This window comes from Spermophilus citellus (genome assembly GCF_964194105.1).
Source record: "Spermophilus citellus genome assembly, chromosome: 4".
Taxonomy (NCBI): domain Eukaryota; kingdom Metazoa; phylum Chordata; class Mammalia; order Rodentia; family Sciuridae; genus Spermophilus; species Spermophilus citellus.
This window is the reverse complement of record NC_138185.1, coordinates 184,229,051-184,249,796: the sequence shown is the minus strand read 5'-3', so window position 1 is coordinate 184,249,796 and position 20,746 is coordinate 184,229,051. Positions and strand designations below refer to the sequence as shown.

General features: G+C 36.6%; 1 protein-coding gene across 4 annotated transcripts in view; it reads left to right on the top strand.

The window, feature by feature from the left end:
* The first annotated feature begins 10,940 nt into the window (after positions 1 to 10,940).
* ARHGAP5 (Rho GTPase activating protein 5) overlaps positions 10,941 to 20,746 on the top strand; it is a 73,486-nt gene continuing 63,680 nt past the window's right edge. Inside the window, exon 1 of one of the 4 annotated variants that reach the window (XM_081290022.1) lies at positions 10,941 to 11,004. The gene's annotated coding sequence lies outside the window, so the exon portion shown is untranslated. The other 3 variants (XM_081290021.1, XM_081290023.1, XM_081290020.1) reach the window with 3 other exon arrangements.

Sequence of the window (20,746 nt, the reverse complement as noted above, 5' to 3'; positions counted from 1 at the left end):
TATAGTTTGAAATCTGGTATCGCTATACCGCCTGATTCACTCTTTCTGCTTAGAATTGCTTTTGCTATTCTGGGTCTTTTATTTTTCCATATGAATTTCATGATTGCTTTATCTATTTCTACAAGAAATGCCGTTGGGATTTTGATTGGCATTGCATTAAATCTATAGAGAACTTTTGGTAATATCGCCATTTTGATGATGTTAGTTCTGCCTATCCATGAACAGGGTATATTTTTCCATCTTCTAAGATCTTCTTCTACTTCTCTCTTTAGGGTTCTGTAGTTTTCATTGTATAAATCTTTCACCTCTTTTGTTAGGTTGATTCCCAAGTATCTTATTTTTTTTGAGGATATTGTGAATGGAGTGTTTTTCCTCATTTCCATTTCAGAAGTTTTGTTGCTGATATACAGAAATGCCTTTGATTTATGTGTGTTGATTTTATATCCTGCCACTTTGCTGAATTCATTTATTAGTTCTAGTAGTTTCTTTGTAGACCCTTTTGGGTCTTCTAGGTATAGAATCATGTCATCTGCAAATAGTGATAATTTAAGTTCTTCTTTTCCAATTTTTATGCCTTTAATTTCTTTCGTCTGTCTAATTGCTCTGGCCAGTGTTTCGAGAACTATGTTGAATAGAAGTGGAGATAGAGGGCATCCCTGTCTTGTTCCGGATTTTAGAGGGAATGCCTTCAACTTTTGTCCATTCAGAATGATGCTAGCCTGAGGCTTAGCATAGATAGCTTTTACAATGTCAAGGTAAGTTCCTGTTATCCCTAGTTTTTCTAATGTTTTGAACATAAAGTCATGCTGTACTTTGTCGAATGCTTTCTCTGCATCTATCGAGATGATCATATGGTTCTTATCTTTAAGTCTATTGATGCGGTGAATAACATTTATTGATTTCCGTATGTTGAACCATCCTTGCATCCCAGGGATGAATCCTACTTGATCATGGTGCACTATTTTTTTGATGTGTTTTTGTATTCGATTCGCCAGAATTTTATTGAGGATTTTTGTATCTAGGTTCATTAGAGTATTGGTCTGTAGTTTTCTTTCTTTGAGGTGTCTTTGTCTGGTTTCGGGATCAGGGTGATGTTGGCCTCATAGAATGAATTTGGAAGAGCTCCCTCTTTTTCTATTTCCTGAAATAGCTTGAAAAGTATTGGTATTAGTTCCTCTTTAAAGGTTTTGTAAAACTCTGCTGTATACCCATCCGGTCCTGGGCTTTTCTTAGTTGGTAATCTTTTGATGTTTTCTTCTATTTCCTCAATTGATATTGGTCTGTTTAGGTTGTCTATATCCTCCTGTCTCAATCTGGGTAAATCAGTGGTAAAGTACTTGCATAGCATGTGTGAGGGTTCAATTTTCAACACTGAATATAAATAAATAAATAAATAAATAAATAAATAAATAAAAGATCCATCAACAACTAATAAAAATATTCTTTAAAAAAGTGGTTTGAGCAAGTTAGTTGGTCAGTTTGATAAAGAAGAAAGTGTTATCCATTCAAATTTGTTGCTCTCCAAAAGACTATCTTATCATGCTTGTTGTATTTAAAGCGAGAAATTACAAGTGATGAAGCTATTATTATGTGACAGAAATTGAAAGAATTATTTGCTCGTCACTAAAAAATGTAATCAATAGGCCTACTTTGTAGTTAAGATTCAATCCTGGCGGGGGGAAATGATCTTGTTGTAGACACAAATTATGCCTTTCATTTTTCTATATCTAACTTGAGCACAGTCTTTGGCACAGAGTGAGTGCAAATTGATAGTTATTAAATGAGAGAATGTCTCAAAGTACTACTCTAAAGAGAATGTCTACTTCAGAGTTAAAGCTTGTGTTGTATAGTACCAATCAGTGTAATTTTAAGGAATGTTTTGAATGAAAAGACATGATTAGCATGTGCAGATTAAAAAATGCCTTCTTTTTTAAATTCTAAGAAAGTATGCACACACATACACAAGTGTATATGAGAATGTAAGGTGAATATATACAAAAATGTATAAAACTAATATATATGAATTAATATATCATATGTAATAAATTAAAATATTAGTATATAAATAATATATATTATTTATATAATAACATATACAAAATAAATATATATATATACATGTATGTATATTTAGAAAATTTCTCAAGAGATAGCTAATATTAATATTTTGGTATATTTCCTTCAGGCTATTAAAATACATATTAATATTTTTGTATTTGTACAAATTGGGGTCATATGGAATTTCCAGAATATATAAAATCTCAGGTAGAGTAAACTAGAAATAATTACCCTATAAGTAGCTTATATGAAATACATATCACTTTTAAACAATAAGAGTTCTTAACAAAATGAAAAACTAAAACTGAGATCCGGATCAATGTTCTAACTAATGGAGAGTTCCTGACTTTCTAGGTTGTCAGTATTCCTAAAATGTGTCTCCTTTGTATGAAGACTCCATCCATTTTTGAATGAGGACACACCCTCTTAGAAATTTACAGTCTTCACTATGTCTTAGGAGAGTTTGATAGGCCGGTGTTCTAAGCTGCAGTTGTATATAATGGTATCTGATCAGAAAACATTTGCAAATACCTATTATTTCTGGTGATTTAGCTAAAAATGCTTATCCAAACAATGGGCTGTGGCAGTGAATTATAGTGAGTTAACTGATGGGATGATTGGGGAGGGTTAAGAGTTTTATCCTCAGGTGAATTCTAAGAATTGTCAGCAGCCTGTTCCATTACAAGGCAAACATACAGAACACTGTCAAAGCCAGACCTCTTTTATCAGAATTAGGATGACACTTGGGATATGTACCACAGTAACACGAACCCGCAGGCCTCACTGAGGATGTACACATAGTAAATCAGAAGTGAGTATCCAAACTGCAGTAACCTCTTTCTTTCTAATCCCTAAATCACTGTGGCACATGATTTCTTTGGGGCCAAGAAGTTGCCTTGCACAGCAAAATATTAAAAGGCATGGTGATATCCTGAGATATCAAATGAAAAGATCACTTTGAGCTACTCTAAAATTGTACTCCTTAAAAGAGTTAACTTAATTTTTTATGTCTATGTATTTTTTTTTTTTTTTTTTTTTTTTTTTTTTTTGTACCAGGGATCGAACTCAGGGGCACCTAACCTCTGAGCCACATCCCCAGCCCTTTTTTATATTTTACTTAGACACAGGGTCTGGAGAGTTGCTTAGGGCTTCATTAAATTGCTGAGGCTGCCTTTGAATTCTCAGTCCTCCTGCTTCAGCTTCCTGAGCTGCTGGGATTACAGGAGTTCATTTACTCTCAAAGACAGTTACTAACTGAAAGTGAATTAGACACCAAGAAGAAGGTTAGTTGTAGTCTCTCTCACTTTTGATAGATATGCCTCAAAAGTCCTGCTTGAAGGCTCGTGTTATTGAGATGGAGATTACAATAATAAGTGGATCAGGGAACAGATTGGTCACTGTTTAATAGTCTACACAGATTTTCTGATAAAATGAGTATATTATTTCTTTTAAAAAAGTAACAATAATAATAATGATACCCATAACTGGCATTCAGCTATCCTGTTTGAGCAAGAAAAAGTAGAGAGAAAAAGTCTAAACAACTACATATTGCTAATGTAGATTAAATTAAGATAAACTAAAAGAGTATTTTCCTTCAAGAAAAGTCTTTTAAAAATTTATGCAAGTTGAGGGAAAGAAATATTTCAAAAATGCAAGGAAATGAATCTTAGGAAGTATTGCAGGAAAAATATTAAAATAAAGTCAACAGTGCATTAAGAAGTTTTAAGGATTTGTTTAGAAAATTCAACCTAAGAACTTAATATCCAGTGAGGTTCAACTCAATTATAAGGCAAAAACCCAGTTTAAAAATGGGCAAAAGATTTGAAAAGACATATAATCGAACATGAGATACCAGTGGCCAAATATATGCACATAAAAATAAGCTAACACCATTTATCATACAAGGAAATGTAAATTCAAACTACAATAAAATACCACTTCATTCATACTAGAATGGATATAATAAAGCAGAAAATATAAGTGTTGGCCAGATTGTAGAAAAACTAGAACACTCATACATTGCTGATGGGAATATAAAATGATACAGCCACTTTGGAAAATGTTTGATATTTTCTTATAAGTTTAAACATAAATTTACTATATGATCTATCAATTCTATATAATAAGAATCTAGCCAGGAGAAATGAAAACTTATGTCCATACAAACTTTTATACATGGTTATTTGTAGCAGTATTACCCATAATGGCCCAAAGATAGAAACAATCTGAATGTCAATTAACTGATGGATGGATAAAACAAAATACAAAAAAAAAAAAAAGTGTATTCATACAATGGAATGCTATTCAGCAGTGAAATGGAGCAAAGTGCCAAAGCAAGCTAAATCATGTATGAACCTCAGAAGTATTCGGCTAAGTAAAAAAGCCAGATCCTAAGATCACATATTGTATGATTCCATCAATAAGAAATGTCCAGAATAGGACAGATCTTTCTCTAAAGAAAGAAAGTTGATTTGTGGTCATGTGGAGCTAAGGATGGAAACAAGACTGACCATAAATGGGCAGTAGGGAGAAAATACGTGGCCTGAATAGGTTATTAAACAGAGTTATTAAGACCCAATATGGGCTACTGGATGTTCTAGGTTGTACTGCTTAGGGGGCAAAGTGATCAGTAAATTTGGGGAGTTTAAAGAACTGTAGGCTTAGAACATACAAGGCAATCTTTTGCCAAAGAAGGTGCAGAGCCAGTGATCTTATAACATGAAGGGGACAAGTTTGTTCCAGGAAGTCTGAAAATTCAAACCTAATGAAATAGATTTTAGGAGCGGGATTTGAATGAACATAAATTTACTTGGTTTCATAAGGATGAAACTTTGTTGTTATGTTGTTTTGTTGTTTTAATCTTTGTGGGAGGGATGGAGTAAGGACCCCAGACAAAACCAAAAGGAAAGCTAAAGCTAAGAGTTTTGTCCTGGGTGTGGTGCTCAGTGTTAATTAAGTGTAAACCAGGAAAAAGGGAAGCTTGATGTGTGGGCCAACCTTGCAAAATAACTTCAACTAAATGATGCTACAGTGGCAAAGGGACAATTTTATGGTCAAGGGAAACTTCAGCTCAGGGAGATCCAATGGTTTTTGAAGATCACAAAAGTTAAGTCTTAGCCCTTAGACTATTTCATTCCAGATATCAGGTTGCTGCAAACAGAACTAAGCAATGCCCAGGTTGGACTGTAAGAGGTGCAATAGTCTGGTGCAGTGGTTCATGCCTGAAATCCCAGCTACTTGAAAGGCTGAGGCAAAATCTAGAGTTCCAGGCCAGACTGGGCAATTTAGTGAAACCCTATCTGAAAATAAAAATAAATAGGGCTGGGGATATAGCTCAGTGGTAAAGCACCCCTAGGTTCAATCCCCAGTACCTGAAGGGAAAAAGAAAAAAGGCCTAAGAGATATTTAAGAAAGAAAAGATAGAGAATCAGTAGAGGAAAAATATAAATTTAAAAAAAAGGAGGAAGAAACATCTAAAGGAAGAGTAAGAGGAGAAAAAACAGAAAGGGGAAAAGGGAAGGCTAAAAGAGAAAAATGAAAAGATATACATGGTAGGCAGTTTAGTTGCTTTAAGACGTTTGCCTTATCTTGATTTATGCACTGTCTGCCTCAATTTTCAACCCCAATAAAACCCAATTTTTTGTTGAATAAGAAAATAATATGTTAATTATTAAAAAATTAGAAAATAAAATCAAAAAGAAGAATGTTAGAGTGGAGGGTGGGGTTGTGGCTCAGTGGTAGAACACTTGCCTCTCATGTGAGAGTCCCTGGGTTCAATCCTCATCACCGCATTAAAAATAAATAAATTAAAAATTAAAAAAAGAAAATGTTAGAGTGGTAAAGGGAACATTTTGTGGATGAGGAAACTTCAGCTCAGGGAAATTCAATGACTTCTAAAGATCACAACAGTAAACAAAACCCAAAATAAAATTCAAGTCTTGTTTTTAAGCATTTTCTTTTTACAAAAATCAGCCTTTATTGCTCTGTAGCCTGACTTTTTTTTTTCCACATAAAATATTATGGCTGTTTTTTTTCTACCTCAATAAATATAAATTTCTTAAATACAAATACTTAAGTAAATATTAATTTATTTAAGTATTTGCTTCCTTTTATGTTTAATTTTATAAGATTTGGATTATAAGATACATGTTGCTCTTTATAAATTTTTATATTACATTTATAAAAATCTCAGAATTCCTAATGTAAATACTCATGTGGAAAAGAATAAAAAATAATTATTGAATGTCCATTGCTATAAGAACTAGAGCTCAAAACAAATGAAGTAATGACAGAGTCCTGTCCTGGGCTATGCAGAAGAGGAGTGGGAAGCTTAGCTAGAGAGAGAAGATGAGTATTATTATTCCTTACTAATAGATGTATATGAAAGAAGCTGTGTCATCAGAAAGACCACATGTGATTTGAGAAGTATAGAAGATTTAGAAGGATATATTTATTGAGCTAGAAAAATAGCCATGATATTTTTGACTTTCTGAAGAAATGCAGAAGCATGGATTGGCAAGGCAAATATTTACCATCCACGATAGTTTATAATAATAGGGAAAATTGACAGAGGCTTAATTGCAGAGTGATTAACCACCTTTATTGTTGATTGCAGAAGCTCTTACACTGCATCAGTTTTTAAAAATGTTCCCTGATGTTTCAGACCCAGAGTTATTTGTTGCTAGAAACTCATATTTACCTACTAGACAGATGCTATGTGGAGAATGTGGGCTGTACTTGGGGAAGGACATCTAACTCAACTTTCGCAGGCTAATTCGGCAATTTCTTTAAATGATTTTTTTTCCCAAAGTGATTATCTAAGCTGTTACTTCAAAACATAATTTAAATCCTTCTGTTAGCAATAAATTCACAGGAATCCATAAAACCTAGAGTGTTTCATAGTATTATCAAACATTTGTTGAGTTTTCTACTAACAATCTTCTAGCCACTGTATAGAGCCTAATATTTGTGATACCTATGTAGAGCGGCTCACGACCTAAATTTTGTCAAAACAGAGAGAGAATAAATTCACAAAAAATCAAAATTATGTTCATATGGTTAAATAGTCAAGCAATACACGAGGATGTTTCCCATTGAAATGATTTACAAATATCCGTGGTAACAATATCATTACACGATGATGTTTCCCATTGAAATGATTTACAAATATCCGTGGTAACAATATCAAAGAGAGAATTCAAATTCTTCAGTTAGCAACCCTTGCAATTATTTTTTAGCTTTATAGGGTTAACCTTATTGAGGTTGATTAAATTCAAGCTGTGATCTTTCATAAAAACTCAATGGAGGGTCCAGATGGCCCAACAATACCTCCTTTTGTGAGAGGAAATAACTTGAAGATTTTTGTCTAATTAAAGTATCTGTGCTGGTGGGACCTGAATGAATTGTTATTCCTTTAAGAAGAGTCTGCATTACAAATAATCTTCATAAAATACTATTTTAAAATGTAGTGCTGCTTTCACTATTTTAGTTATGCCCTAGGACCAGAGTGGCATGAGCATGATACCATCTTTGGGATTGAAAATACAATTCTGGAAAAATCAAGAAAACAAGGTTCTGTGGAACAAAGTGCCAGGAAGGTCAATGCATTACTTACTTTCCTCCTGTTCTAGGACCTTACTCATAATGACCTTAACTTATATCAAAATATTTCCTATTGTAACAGCCAAGACATAATTATCACCCTTTTTTCCATGTTGAAACTATTGGTAGCCATAATACAAATCTGAGGAAAGCCCTTAAGCACCTTAACTCAGCAAATGGCTGCTGTGGTTCTGGGTACATCATGATTTGCCTACCTGCAAGAATAACACCTCATCTTACCCTGTCTCCCCACCTGAGTAGTCCTAACTGTTCAAGACAGGGAGGAAGAGAATTATAAGCAGGAGGTGGAGATAGAGTAGGGGATGGAAATGAGAAAAGCAGTAGGAAATTAATAAATAATCTTACAACTGCTTTGAGTATTTACTTACATCCTTATTATCCAACTTTTTGTGTATTTTGTTAGTAATCAAGGTGACATTCTGAGATAGCTTGTTCCCCAAAAGCCTGTCTTGTATCAGACAGGCAAAAATATTGGTGGATTTTGTCATAAGTGGAAAGGTCCTATATTTGACTTCTTGTGTTCTTGAGGCTACAGAAGCCAAAGTTGTTGTAATCAAAGACTTCCAGTAGGGGGTGTAGCCGCTTCTATAGGGTAAGTTCTTTGGACGCCACATCATACTCATGTATTTGAATATTGCTGTGTTACTCCTGATGGTAAAGGCTGGAATTATAACATTTTTTAAATGACTGTCACCTCTTTTGATCCAAAAAGACCATGCATCTTAATACTTTATTAGGATATGTTGAAGAAGCAGAAATTTGTGGAGAAGAATATTTAAATTAAAAACCTAAACTGCCTGACTGAAATCTTATTCTGCCAATTTTTTCAAAGTAAACGAAGAACAAAGCTTCGGGTGATTTTAATTATCCAGTACAGCAGAACAAGTGCTTAAATTTTTTATTCTAGATAAGAAGAATAGCTGATATGAGAAGGCTTGGTAATATTTATTCCATCTCTCCCCCATATTTGCATGTGTATAAAGAATAAACTTCTTATTTTTCCCAAAATATTCCCTTTTGAGTGGGGAGGGTAATGTTTTAAAGTGTGGTGTGGCTGTGAGGTGTGACTCCAGATACACTTTAAAAGATGACATTTATCTCCCCCCCCCCATTATTTGTAGAGACATAAGCAACCACAGATTTTTGGCTCCCAATTCCCATTTTCAGATTTCTATTGGTATAGAAAACAGTGAACTTTATTTTTTGGAAAAAGTAAGTAACATAAAAATAATACAAATTGTAGTTTATTTGTAGTTTTAGACTATTAATAAGAAACAAAATCCTAAATTTCTAAAATCCTATAATTGAAAACTACATCTTTTTTGTCTCAATGTTCCTTTTAAACACCCTGACTTATTTAGCTCCAGTTTATAATAATATACGTTCATGGTTAAAAATTTTCTAATTATTTAGGAAATAATTTAAAAATTGTCTCTAGGGTGGCCACTTATATAGTACTTAACATTAAATAAGGTTATGACTTTGAATTGGCTTATGTATTTTATGGACTTTCAGTACAAAAATACAAAAAAAAATGCATTTTAATGCATTAACTTTCCTATATAAGTGGTTGAATACCAATGGGATTAGTAGCACATTTTGGTGGTTTGACCTCCCTCTCCCCAATTTTCTTCTCTATTTTTCCCTTTCTCCCTGTGTTTTCATTGAAGGTTTTTTCCAGTGTATTTTTCCTTGCTTATCATTTATACCTGAAAGAAAGAAGTACCTACAGACCTTAACCAGTTTTAAATCTGCTTGGTAACATTCAGATGCAAAGGAGTGGCTGGAATAAGGAATTACAGGGAGTAAGAGGCACATAGAGAAATTAGAAATGCCTTTTCTGCTAATAAGTTTACCTTTGAGAAATATGGAGAGTAGTGGGGCAGGGGGAAGAAACAAACGAACAGAACTTCTGCTGGAATATTGTGACAGATTTACTGACAAATATTTTCTAACAGATTTTTACCAACAGGCAGTTTTTGTTTTCTTTACTGACAGACCGTAAATGTACTCTGGTTGGCAGCAGCTGCACCATTATAACACTAAAAAGCAACCTTGGCTAACTTCAGTATTTTATGTAACACAAGAAATAAAGAATAACTTGAATTTCAGAGACTTTTTTTAATGTTAACTTTACTGATGATAAACAATCTTCAATGCAGGATATAAATCTTTCTCCAAAGAGAAATTCTCTCCAAATTACTTTTTTCTTTTAAACTTTACAACGAATTGGGGCAGATTAGTGTTTTTGCTCATTATTTTATCTACTGACAAGTATTTCAAGACCTCTGTGTAAGACAGAGTCTGATGACCTTGGGAAAGTCACAGGACCTCAGTTTCTTTATTGGTAAGAGGAAAGCATTAATTTTTACCATTCTTTCTCCCTCTACTATTCAATGTCAATGCACAGATGAAAACTGTATGGAAAATCCAGTGTACCCCCAAACCAGTATTCAAAAAATAATGAATATATTTAAAGCAGTATAATAAAAGCCAAGTGATCGATAGTTCTTAAAGTTGGGCTGCTGGTGGTGTGAGCTGGGGTCTTTTGCATCCTAAATTAACCCACTCTTCCTCAACTTCCACAAGAACGGACTGGTTCAAGGGCCTGCGCCCCGTGCCGTGTAGGAGAAATGGTCTCTTCTAGCCCTCGAGGAGTTCTGGTTTCTGGGGTGAGTGTGGCACCAGGTCCTAGGAGGGTGATGTCTATAAATTGGCGAGCAATTCCCCAGGCTGAAAACTGGCAGCACACCCAGAAGCACACACGCGAACATGCCCCTGCGAACGAGCTTGGACACATACTTTCCTCCTTTGCATTCTTTAATGCTCAGAGACCATAGAGGGATTAATCGAGAAGCATTCAGTGCCCATGCCATGTTTTACAACGGCTAACACAACATCAGGCTCCTTTTCAGTATTGCGGTTTGTTCTGAGTTATGGCCAGAAACAGAAACGAAGGAAAGGGAGAAAGCAGGGGAGGTTCGGAGACTACAGCGCACGGCATGCAGCTTCTAAAGCGTGGAGGATGGGACCGAGGAGGAGCAGAACACGGAGAAAGAGGAAAGCTAAGGGAAAATACTCACGCCAATGGGTAGAAGGGAAAAGGTGAGAAGGAATGGAGTAGGAGAGGGAACCAATGGATGGGAGAGGCGGAGGAAGAAGGGGGAGGGGCAGAAGCCAATGGGGGAGCAGGGACGCGGCGAGGACGCGCCCCGCGCGCTCGCTCCCCTCCCTCTGGCTCCAACGCTCGCGCCTTCCCAGGCTCCCGGGAGACGGGGCAGGGGCGGGGCCGAGCCGGGCGCGCGGCGCGGGAGGCGTCGCGAGGTGAGGGGCGGCGGGGGCGGGGGATTGTGGGGCGGGGGGCGCGCGCGCGCGCCCGCGTCTCCCGTCCCGGCTGCGCCGCCGCTCCGCCCCCGGCCGGGTGTGTGGCTGTGCACGCGCGCGTGCGTTCTGGTGGTGCGCGCCGGGAGAGATGCTGAGGTAAAGTTCGGGAGAGAGGGAGAGAGATCCGTCAGCGCGAGGGAACCCGAGTGGCCGCCATTACTGAGCCCGGCGCGGCGGCGGGCGCTGGGGAAGGGGGGAGGGAACGGGGCCGCCACTGGTGGCTGGGAGGGAGGGCGGGTGGGTTACCAGGCTGCGGGAGCCGTAGGGCTCTGGGTTTCGGGGCGTGTGTATTGGGGAGGGCGGGAGGAGGTGGCTGAAGGGACGCGGCGCTCGGTGAGCGCGCCGGGGGCGAGAGGCGAGCTGAGTGAAGGAGGAGGCGGCGGCGGCAGGAGCGCTCCCCAGGAATGTCGCTGCCGCCGCCACCGCCGGGGCCGCTGCCGTTGAGGAGGAGCCGGAGGAGACCGACGTTGTTAGGTAGGACCTTGCAACCCCCAGCTCCTCGGGCCTGCCCGTCCCCTCCCCTCCCCTCCCCTCCCGGACAGGGACCCTCCCGCCGCCTGCTGCCCCGCTCGGTCGCAGCCGCCGGTTGTAACCAGTTCGGGGGGCTGGGGCCCCGCGGCCGCGGAGGGGAGCCCGGCGCCGCGTTCGGTTCTCGCAGGCCGGACGGGGGTCGGCTGCTGCGGCGGGGATACGGTCTGCTTGAAGGGCAGAGAGGCCGGGGAGGGGGCGCTTTCTCCACAGGTGACGGGGCTGGGGTCGGCGGAGGCCTGGTGGTGGCCCGGGATCGCGGCGGCCCCGCCAGGCGTCCGCTCTCGCTTGCCGCCCTGACTTGCCCTGGTCTGGGAGGGTACGTGGGGAAGGAAGGTGGCGGTGTCTGTTGGCTGGGTTGCTGCTGTTAACGAGTTCCACCTGGGAGAGGGAGCGGGGTGGGCGCAGATTCGCGGAAACAAGATCTCGGTTGCAAACTTAAACGCCTTTCAGAGGGATCGGCCCTTTCACTTTTTCCTTATCTCCCCGACTCCTCCCTGGGTTCTCTTCAGATTCCCTTCTGCTGCTTCAGCTTGGGGTAGGGTGTGAGAAGTTGCACTGCGCAACGAAAACACGGAGTCCAGTCGGTTGACTTCGTAAGGTTGGGGCTTTGCTATTGAGTTCTCGGTAGAATAACCTCTAGATTCTCCCTGTTTCCACTAAAGAAAAGTATCGGGGTGGGGGTGGGGAGCTGCGCGGGAGCGCGCGTGCACTTATCCACACATAAATACACACTCACACCCTCCCTCTACAGTGTTATTAGAAATGCAAGTGAGGTGGAGGCTGTGAGTGTAGCTGAGACCGAAAGGTGTTCGCAAGTAAGGGCAAACTATTCAGACGGTTAGTAAAATTCCAAGAAAGTTGGAGGGAAGACGCTTATACTTTTACCATATGATAGAAATGCAGTTTGGACCAATACTTAGAAAATGGGAATTTAAATGCTTTAAATCTACACCAGAATAGCCATACACCTGGGTTTGTGCGCGCATTTTAAAATTCATATTAACATCGATAATTTACTTTTTCCTTTTAGATAGGAAGCAGTGGCAACATTTTTTAAATGTTCGGATGTAAAACAGTAGAATACCTCTGTATTAACGAGCCTTTGCATGTGCTGCCTTCTACAGGTGTTGGGGGAGGGAGGAGGTTTGCCGGTTCCACTTAAATCTCAAACCAGTGTTCTGTTCTAACAGAATTTTAGGGAATGTTTATTTGTAATGAGGATCTCATTCACTTTTTGGAAGATTTCTCTAAATCTACATTTAAAATTACTTCTAGCAAAAATTTCATCTAGATGGCAGCTATTAGGAAAGATATTTTGGTTTAAAGCAGACTAGTAAAATGTGTTTGGAAATGTTTTACTGCAGATTCCAGTTATTCGTACTTTAATATGATAAAATGGTATTCTTATTCACTATTTTTAAATATACACACTAACGGTGTAGGTAACCTACTACACTTTTTTTTCCCAGAGCAAATTTTGCGTCCATTTTAAATTACTTTCTCTCTCTCTCTCTCTCTCTTTTTTTTTTTTTTTTTTTTTTTTTTTTTTTTTTGCTCTTTCATCTATTTTTTTGTAATTGACCCACATTTCTAGAATCTGGTAAATAGAGCAGAGGAAGAGAGTGTTTGGGTCACCAAAGACTTGCAAAGGCATTGGAACACTTTATGACTAAAAATATTGAAAGGTTGGAATGCATAATATTTTGCCTTTCAAGAAATAGCGTAATAGATCTGATTGACTCAAAACAGAATCAGAGTACAGATTACAGGTAATTGTTGATTTGATAATTTTGCATAGGCTACATTTTTTAACCCAGATCAGCATCTTACTTTACAAATCTTTGTATATGAATTATTAAGAGATATTGGTAGTGGGATTGATTACACTTTGATACTAAGAATAGTTACAGAATTGTTATCTTTATCAATTTTTTTTAGTATCCCTCCATTTAAACTACTTTAGCAACTCAAAAAATGTGTTACTAATTTAATATCTTAATTCTGTCATAAGGTATTTACCCTAAATGTTTTGAAAACCATCTCTCCTCCTTTCCCCCTTTTTGTTTGAAAGGTAGATTTAGTAAACACACACTCTTGGAGAAAATGAATTGTTTTGACCTTGAAAGTTCAGATTTTCTAGTGAATAAAATATTTGCTTTCCTTTTTTGGATTTGAAGTTATGGTGCAGCTTAGAGTAATAGTTTTTTAATTGAAGAAAAAGTATTTTTCATTAAGATCGTACTTTCAGCATTAGGATGTAAGGTAAGTGTTGCCTTGGTTTTCACAGCTTAAATATGAAATAGCATAATAGGGATTTTCTTAGTAGTTACTGAATAAGTTTTATCACAACTTAAGTTCCACAGGTACTATTTGGGCTTTAAGATTCCATTGTTTTTTCCTTTGTGCATCAAGAAGGGATGCAAATAATTGACTCCAGAAGCATTGTTCTGTTTTAGTAATACTAGGTTCCTGAAAGATGTCTGTAATATACATTTAAAGTTTACCAGCAGAATTTGATTTCTAAAAGAACTGTGAGAAAATTTGATAAAGGATCCATCATTTGGTAATTTGAGTAATGAAGCTCTTATCTGTTTATGTGTAGACTTTGGTGGGTTATTTTATCCAACTAGGAAAAACAGTATTAGAAATTAAGAAAAATAGGTATATGTTCACACTTAAAATATGCTAAGAATTTTAAGTGTGAACTTTAAATGATTTTCAAATTTGTTTCTTGGTTCCCTTTTTTTTTTTTTTCCTCAAATGCCTGGAGACTTCCTCTAGGAACAACCTTTCCAAACCAAGGCAGCTTCTATTTTTATCTATTACATAAATATAAGAATTACTTTTTAAAAAGTTTATTTACGTTAAAAAATATTAAAACCAGATTTGTTATCATTAATTCAGATTAATTTTCTTTAGCACTTACTATGTGCCTCGCCCTAGGAAATTAAGATAAATTAAGGTGTAGCTCAAGCTTGAGCCTTAATTGGAGAGGTAGTAAACTATAAAGGAGTAAACAATACTAAAAGATGCAAAAAAGAGAACTGCTATTTGTATCAGGGCCTGTTTTGTTTAATGAAATTAAACACCAATTTCACTGCTTTAACTACAAGAGGGAATTTGAATGTGTGACAAGCAAGGAGTCTTTTTAAAATTTTTCCCACTGTTTTTAGATGGCTCACTGTGGATTATAATGCCTGAGAATATTCAGTGAAGTGGAACAGATTGTCAATTTTTGACGCCACCTGTAGGATTCACTCCTTATATTAGAGCTAATTAATTGGGGGAAAGTTACATATAACTTCATAGTTAAAATATGAATAATATGTGTCAATTGGTTAGATTCCTGTTTTTTCTTATGAAGAGTTAATGGTAAGTATCAGATTAGATTTAGCCTATTTTTATAATCCCAGACCATTATTTATTGAGCAGCTAGGCACTGTTGAGTGATATAACAGAAGAATAACATTACTTCATTAAAAGCTCCCGTTAGAGCTTACAGTTTTGATGGTGAGATCAAGAGACCACGTGTTAAATGCCAGTTCGGTACAGAATAGAAGCTCTCTATATAGGGAAGTATATTACTGATTTAAAATTTAGTTTATAAAGGGAGATAGGTAAAAGAGACAGTATTTAAAAGTAGGTAAAGATTTGGGGTAGTGGTGGGATACACATTTAGGTACCTTAATGACAGTTGGGACCAGAAGTGCTAGGAAGTAAGGACAAATTGGCAAGTGAGATGAAAATATAAGGTAAAGATGTAAGAGCATTAGTTTGTACCTAATAAGCCAAATTGAAAGGTTTAGGGAAGTATTAATGCAAGGATAATAGATGGGGTAGTGAAGAAAAAATACATGTAACTGCTTTTCTAGTTGCTGTGTTAGACATTGTCACATAGAAAATTGTCCATTTTTCTCTACATCTCTTTCCAGTGCTATGATAATTCCTCTTTTGATGTCTTTATTGTTGACTTTAGATAACAAATAGAAAATTAATATTGCTGTTAATCTGGGGAATTGAAAGATGCAGATTTCTACTCTTCTCTACTATGTTCCATTCTTCCCTGTTATTTGACTGTATAACTTTTCAGATGCTTTAAAGAATATTAAATGGTCTCTTGGATAATTTTCTTTGTTTTACAGTCTTGAAGTTTACATTCTACATCTTTGTGTGTGTGTGTGTGTACACGTACGTGTGTACGTACATACTAGGGATTGCACCCAGGGATACTTTAACATTGAGTCACATCCACAGCCCATTTTTTCTTTTTTTTATTTTGAGACAGGGTCTTACTCAGTTGCTTAGGTCCTCACTAAGTTGGTAAGGCTGGTTTTAAACTCATGATCCTCCTGTCTCAGCCTCCCAAGGCTGGGATTACAGTTACAGACATGCATCACCATACCCGGTTTATGTTAGTCATCTTGACCTTGCCTCATTTCACTGCTAAAATTTAATTAGTCTTTGGAAATAATGCCTGAAACTTAGGTGATATCACCATTTGTTGCTAAAACTGAACAGTTATTAGGAAACACTGATTCATTTGTCTTTTATTTCTTATATTTAGTAGCCAGGCACTAAGTTCTGTGTCTTACATTACTCTTTTTCAGTTCTATTATGATAGTTCAGGTACTTCAAGCCAGCAGTAGTCTTGGGCTTTGTGCCCCACCAAATCCAGTATTTTACTTCTTGACTATGCTTATTACAAGGTCCTATTTACCCTTGAAGATGATAGTCATATTTTATCTTCAACCTAATTACTTTCCAGTATGGCTCAGTCACTCCATCCTAATCACACACCTGGAATGACTTTAATTTTTAAACTAAATCCAGCCTATTTTCTAAGATTCACTCAAATCCTTTCTATTCACTGAATTTTTTTTTTTTTTTTTTTTTTTTTGGTACCAGGGATTAAACCCAGGGACTCTGAACCACTGAGCCGATACATCCCCAGTCCTTTTTTATATTTTATTAGAGACAGGGTCTCACTGAGTTGCTTAGGCTCTCTCTAAATTGCTGAGTCTGGCTTTGAACTCTGAATCCTCCTGCTTCAGCCTACTGAGTCACTGGGATTACAGATATACACCACCATGTCTGGCTATTCACTGAAACTTTTTAAAAAATATTTTTAGTAGTAGATGGACACATAACCTTTATTTTTATTTATTTATTTTTATGTGGTGCTGGTGCTGAGGATTGAAGCCAGTCCCTCCTCTGTGCAAGACGGGTATTCCACCACTAAGCTACAACCCCAGCCCCATCATTGAAACTTTTTAATCTATTTCAGGGTTTGTAAACTGTAGTGTTTTAACCAAATCTGCCCTGCTACTTGTTTTTGCATAATGACTTTTTACATTTTAAAATGGTTGTGGAAAAAACTATTTTGTTATGTGAACATTATATAAAATTAAAATTTCTGTGTTCCTGAATAAAGGTTTATTGTAATATGACAACAGTCATTCATTTTAGTAGTGACTACTTTTACACTATGACTGCATAGTCAAGTAGTGTAACACTGCATAGTATGCAGACCTTAAGTGTTTGCTGCTTGGCTGGCTCTTCACAAGAAAAAAGGAAAAAATCAAAATCCTGATCAATTCCAGTTTGTACTTACCTTTCATTTCTTTAAATTCCTATTGTATTTATCAACTCCAAGGTGTAGCACATTACCTTTATCTCCTCAGTTATGATACTCTAAATATTCTTAAAAATATGTAGTAGGGAAAGTACTTTTCAACCCTCAACTCCGCATTCTTTTTATTTTTTTTTAGAGAGAGAGGAGAGAGAGAGAGAATTTTTAATATTTATTTTTTAGTTCTCGGCGGACACAACATCTTTGTTGGTATGTGCTGCTGAAGATCGAACCTGGGCCGCACGCATGCCAGGCGAGCGCGCTACCGCTTGAGCCACATCCCCAGCCCCGCATTCTTTTTAAATCCCATGTTTTTAATTCTGTACCCCTCTTCCTGTGATTATTTGACCTCTCAGTGTTCCCATCAGCATATATTTCTCATCTTTTTAAAGTGGCTAAAACTTACTCAGTGTTGTTTACATTATGAATGATGAGTCCTCTGTGTATAGCATTACAATATCAAAGGTTGAATTTTGTCCCCATTGCTTTGTTCTGAGTGGGAAGTTTAAAAGGACTCAGACCTATATTGGCTTAGCGTATACTTCCCTGTACATGCCTTTGAACCTTCAAAACCTTTGACATAAGGTTAAACAGATAGTAGCTAAGCACAGTAAATACTTATAGATTGTTTTTCTAGGTTGATGTAAATGAAATGACCTTTGGTTCTTCTATTTTCACCACAGAATAAGGAAGTAGACTGGGAAGAATTAGGAATAATTTATACCAAGGAACAACACATTAGAGGAGGATGTAGATTAAATAATAGGGTACATGGTTAACCTGTTTGGGAATCGTTTGATTGTTAGTTTTCAGATATTTTCAGCATTGAAACTTTTTCCAAACAATAACTTGAAACGTCAAAAGGTAAAACAACAATTACATTTTCTGAGTAGGGTGTAGGAAGCTCATGGAGTCCTACCTGCTTGGATCCTCCTTAGAAGAACTTAAGTGGAATCTTGAGACTCACTGTTTAATGTGTGTTAATAATCAAACTATAGGTTTTTTTTTTTTTTAAAGACTGGACTTTATATAACACACACCTCTATATATATATATATATATATTTAGTGGTAGATGGACACAATACCTTTATTTGATTTATTTATTTTTATGTGATGCTGAGGATTGAAACCAGTGCTTCACACATGCTAGACAAACGCTCTGCCACAACTCCAGCCTCCTGGACTTTTTAATATTAGAATATGCTGCCATGTGTGATATTTGTTAATTGTGCCTGCAAGTGGAACATCAGGATTGTCTAGTGTTTTTAGAGTTGAGTGTTCCAAACCTGGATATATAGTCATTTATTATTAATCAAATATTTATTGAGCTTTCACTGTATGCCAGGCACCATTCTAGGTGCTGGAGATAAGGTAAAAGAAAAAAATTTCTAGTATTTCCAGGTTATTTAGTCACTACATAAATTGTTGAAATTTTTTATTGGCTTTCTTTGTTAACCTGATTATTGTTTTGTCTAAAGACTAATTGATAGGAATGGTGACTTTAAGTTTCCTTTAAACTTACAGGTTGTGTGTTTATATAATAGAACCTTGATTCAGTGGTAAACTAAATTATGGAATATGATTGACTCTCCTACAAATATTGTTAGATTACTTAATTACCTTACACATGCTAAAGTGTCATTTCTTTTTGCTCATCCTAACATTGGCAAATTTGTTACTGAAATTTTAACAACAATGAAAAAAGTAATACATTAGTATTACATTAATTCTTGCTTAGTATGTAGTTTTCTTTTTTTCTTATTTTTAATTAAGCTGTTTTGGACAACTTTGTCTAAGACTGTGAAGTACATACTATATATATTTGACTTAAGATAAAGCAGGTAATTATAAAACTTATTTCATGTAATTAGATCTTGAACATGTAATTTACTATAATATCTATGATTTTAAAAACTTTTTAGCCAATATTTTGAATTAACTATGTTTGGGATATATATATTTACCTTCATCTTATAAAATTTGTTTTATAAGTGTTGCATATAAAAATTAGGTGATTATTCTGGCTTAATGCATAACTATAGATTTAGTTTGCCTTTATTTTGATGCTTTCAATTTTAGTATTTTCAATTTTAGTATGTGTTAAGACTCGTGTGTCAAGTAACCATTGTATGGGAAGCACTCTTCTAGTCTTGGGATATATTAGTGGAATGAACAAAGATTTGTGCCTTTCTAGCCCTTTCATTAAATCTGGAGTTGAATGGGAAAAGTGATAGAGTTAATAACAAATAATAAATAAGTTGTATACTATCTTTGGAGGTATTGGGAAAAGTAAGTGCAAAAATAGGAACATCCTTACCATTTTATGGTCCTCAATGTGACTGGAGCAGAATGAGAATGGGGAATATAATAAGAGTGCGCCAGAGAGGTAGGAGAAGAGTTGGAGAAGATGGATCTTGTAGCAAGTCATTGAAAAGATAAGGCTTTTACTTTTTTTTTTTTTTTTTTTTTTGGTAATAAAAAGCACCGGAAAGTTTTGGACAGAATAATGGCAAACTCTGACTTAGGTTTTAAAAGGAATACTCCAACTGCATGGATATAAATAGATTGTGGGGGGAGGGGGAGATAGGAGTGAATCAGGGAAATTAGTCTAGTAAAGACTTTTAAGTAAGCTTGGGCCAGAGATGAGGGAAGGTAGGATGAGGTTATAATAATAAAGTTATCAGAAATAGGTAAGTTATGAATGTATTTTGAAGATAGGGCCAATAGGAATTTCCTGACATAGCATAGCAATTTAAAAGCATACTTTTTTTAAATTGCACCTTTTTTATTTTACTTTATTTTATTTTGGTACTAAGGATTGAACACAGGGCTGCTTAACTACTGAGCAACATCCCCAGCCCTTTTTAAATATTTTATTAGAGACAGGTCTCACTTGAGTTGCTAAGTTTCTTGCTAAGTTGCTAAGACTGATTTTGAACTCTTGATATCCACCTGCCTCAGCCTTCCGAGCCTGTGGGATTATAGGTGTACATCACTGCGCCTAGCTAAATTGCACCTTTTATTAATGAATGTGACAGTTTTGTAAAAAGACATAGAACAGTTTTATTTTTTTAAACTAATTCTTTGAAATTTAATTTTATATTTTAATTGATACATGGTAATCGTATCTATGGGGTATAGCATAGCATTTCAATACATGTATGCAGTGTGTAATGAATGATCAAATCAGGATGATTGACATCTCTTTTTGCAGCTATGTATCTTTTTTTTTTTTGTGTGTCAGGAACTTTTAAAATCATCTCTGCTAGCTATTTTGAAATCACTATTGTCGGACTATTCCCTGAAGACCTTAAAAGAGCGTACTACAGGGATACTGCCACTTTGATGTTCATAGCAGCACAATTCACAATTGCTAGACTGTGGAACCAACCCAGATGCCCTTCAATAGATGAATGGATAAAAAAAATGTGGCATTTATACACCATGGAATATTACGCAGCACTAAAAAATGACAAAGTCATGGAATTTGCAGGGAAATGGATGGCACTAGAGCAGATTA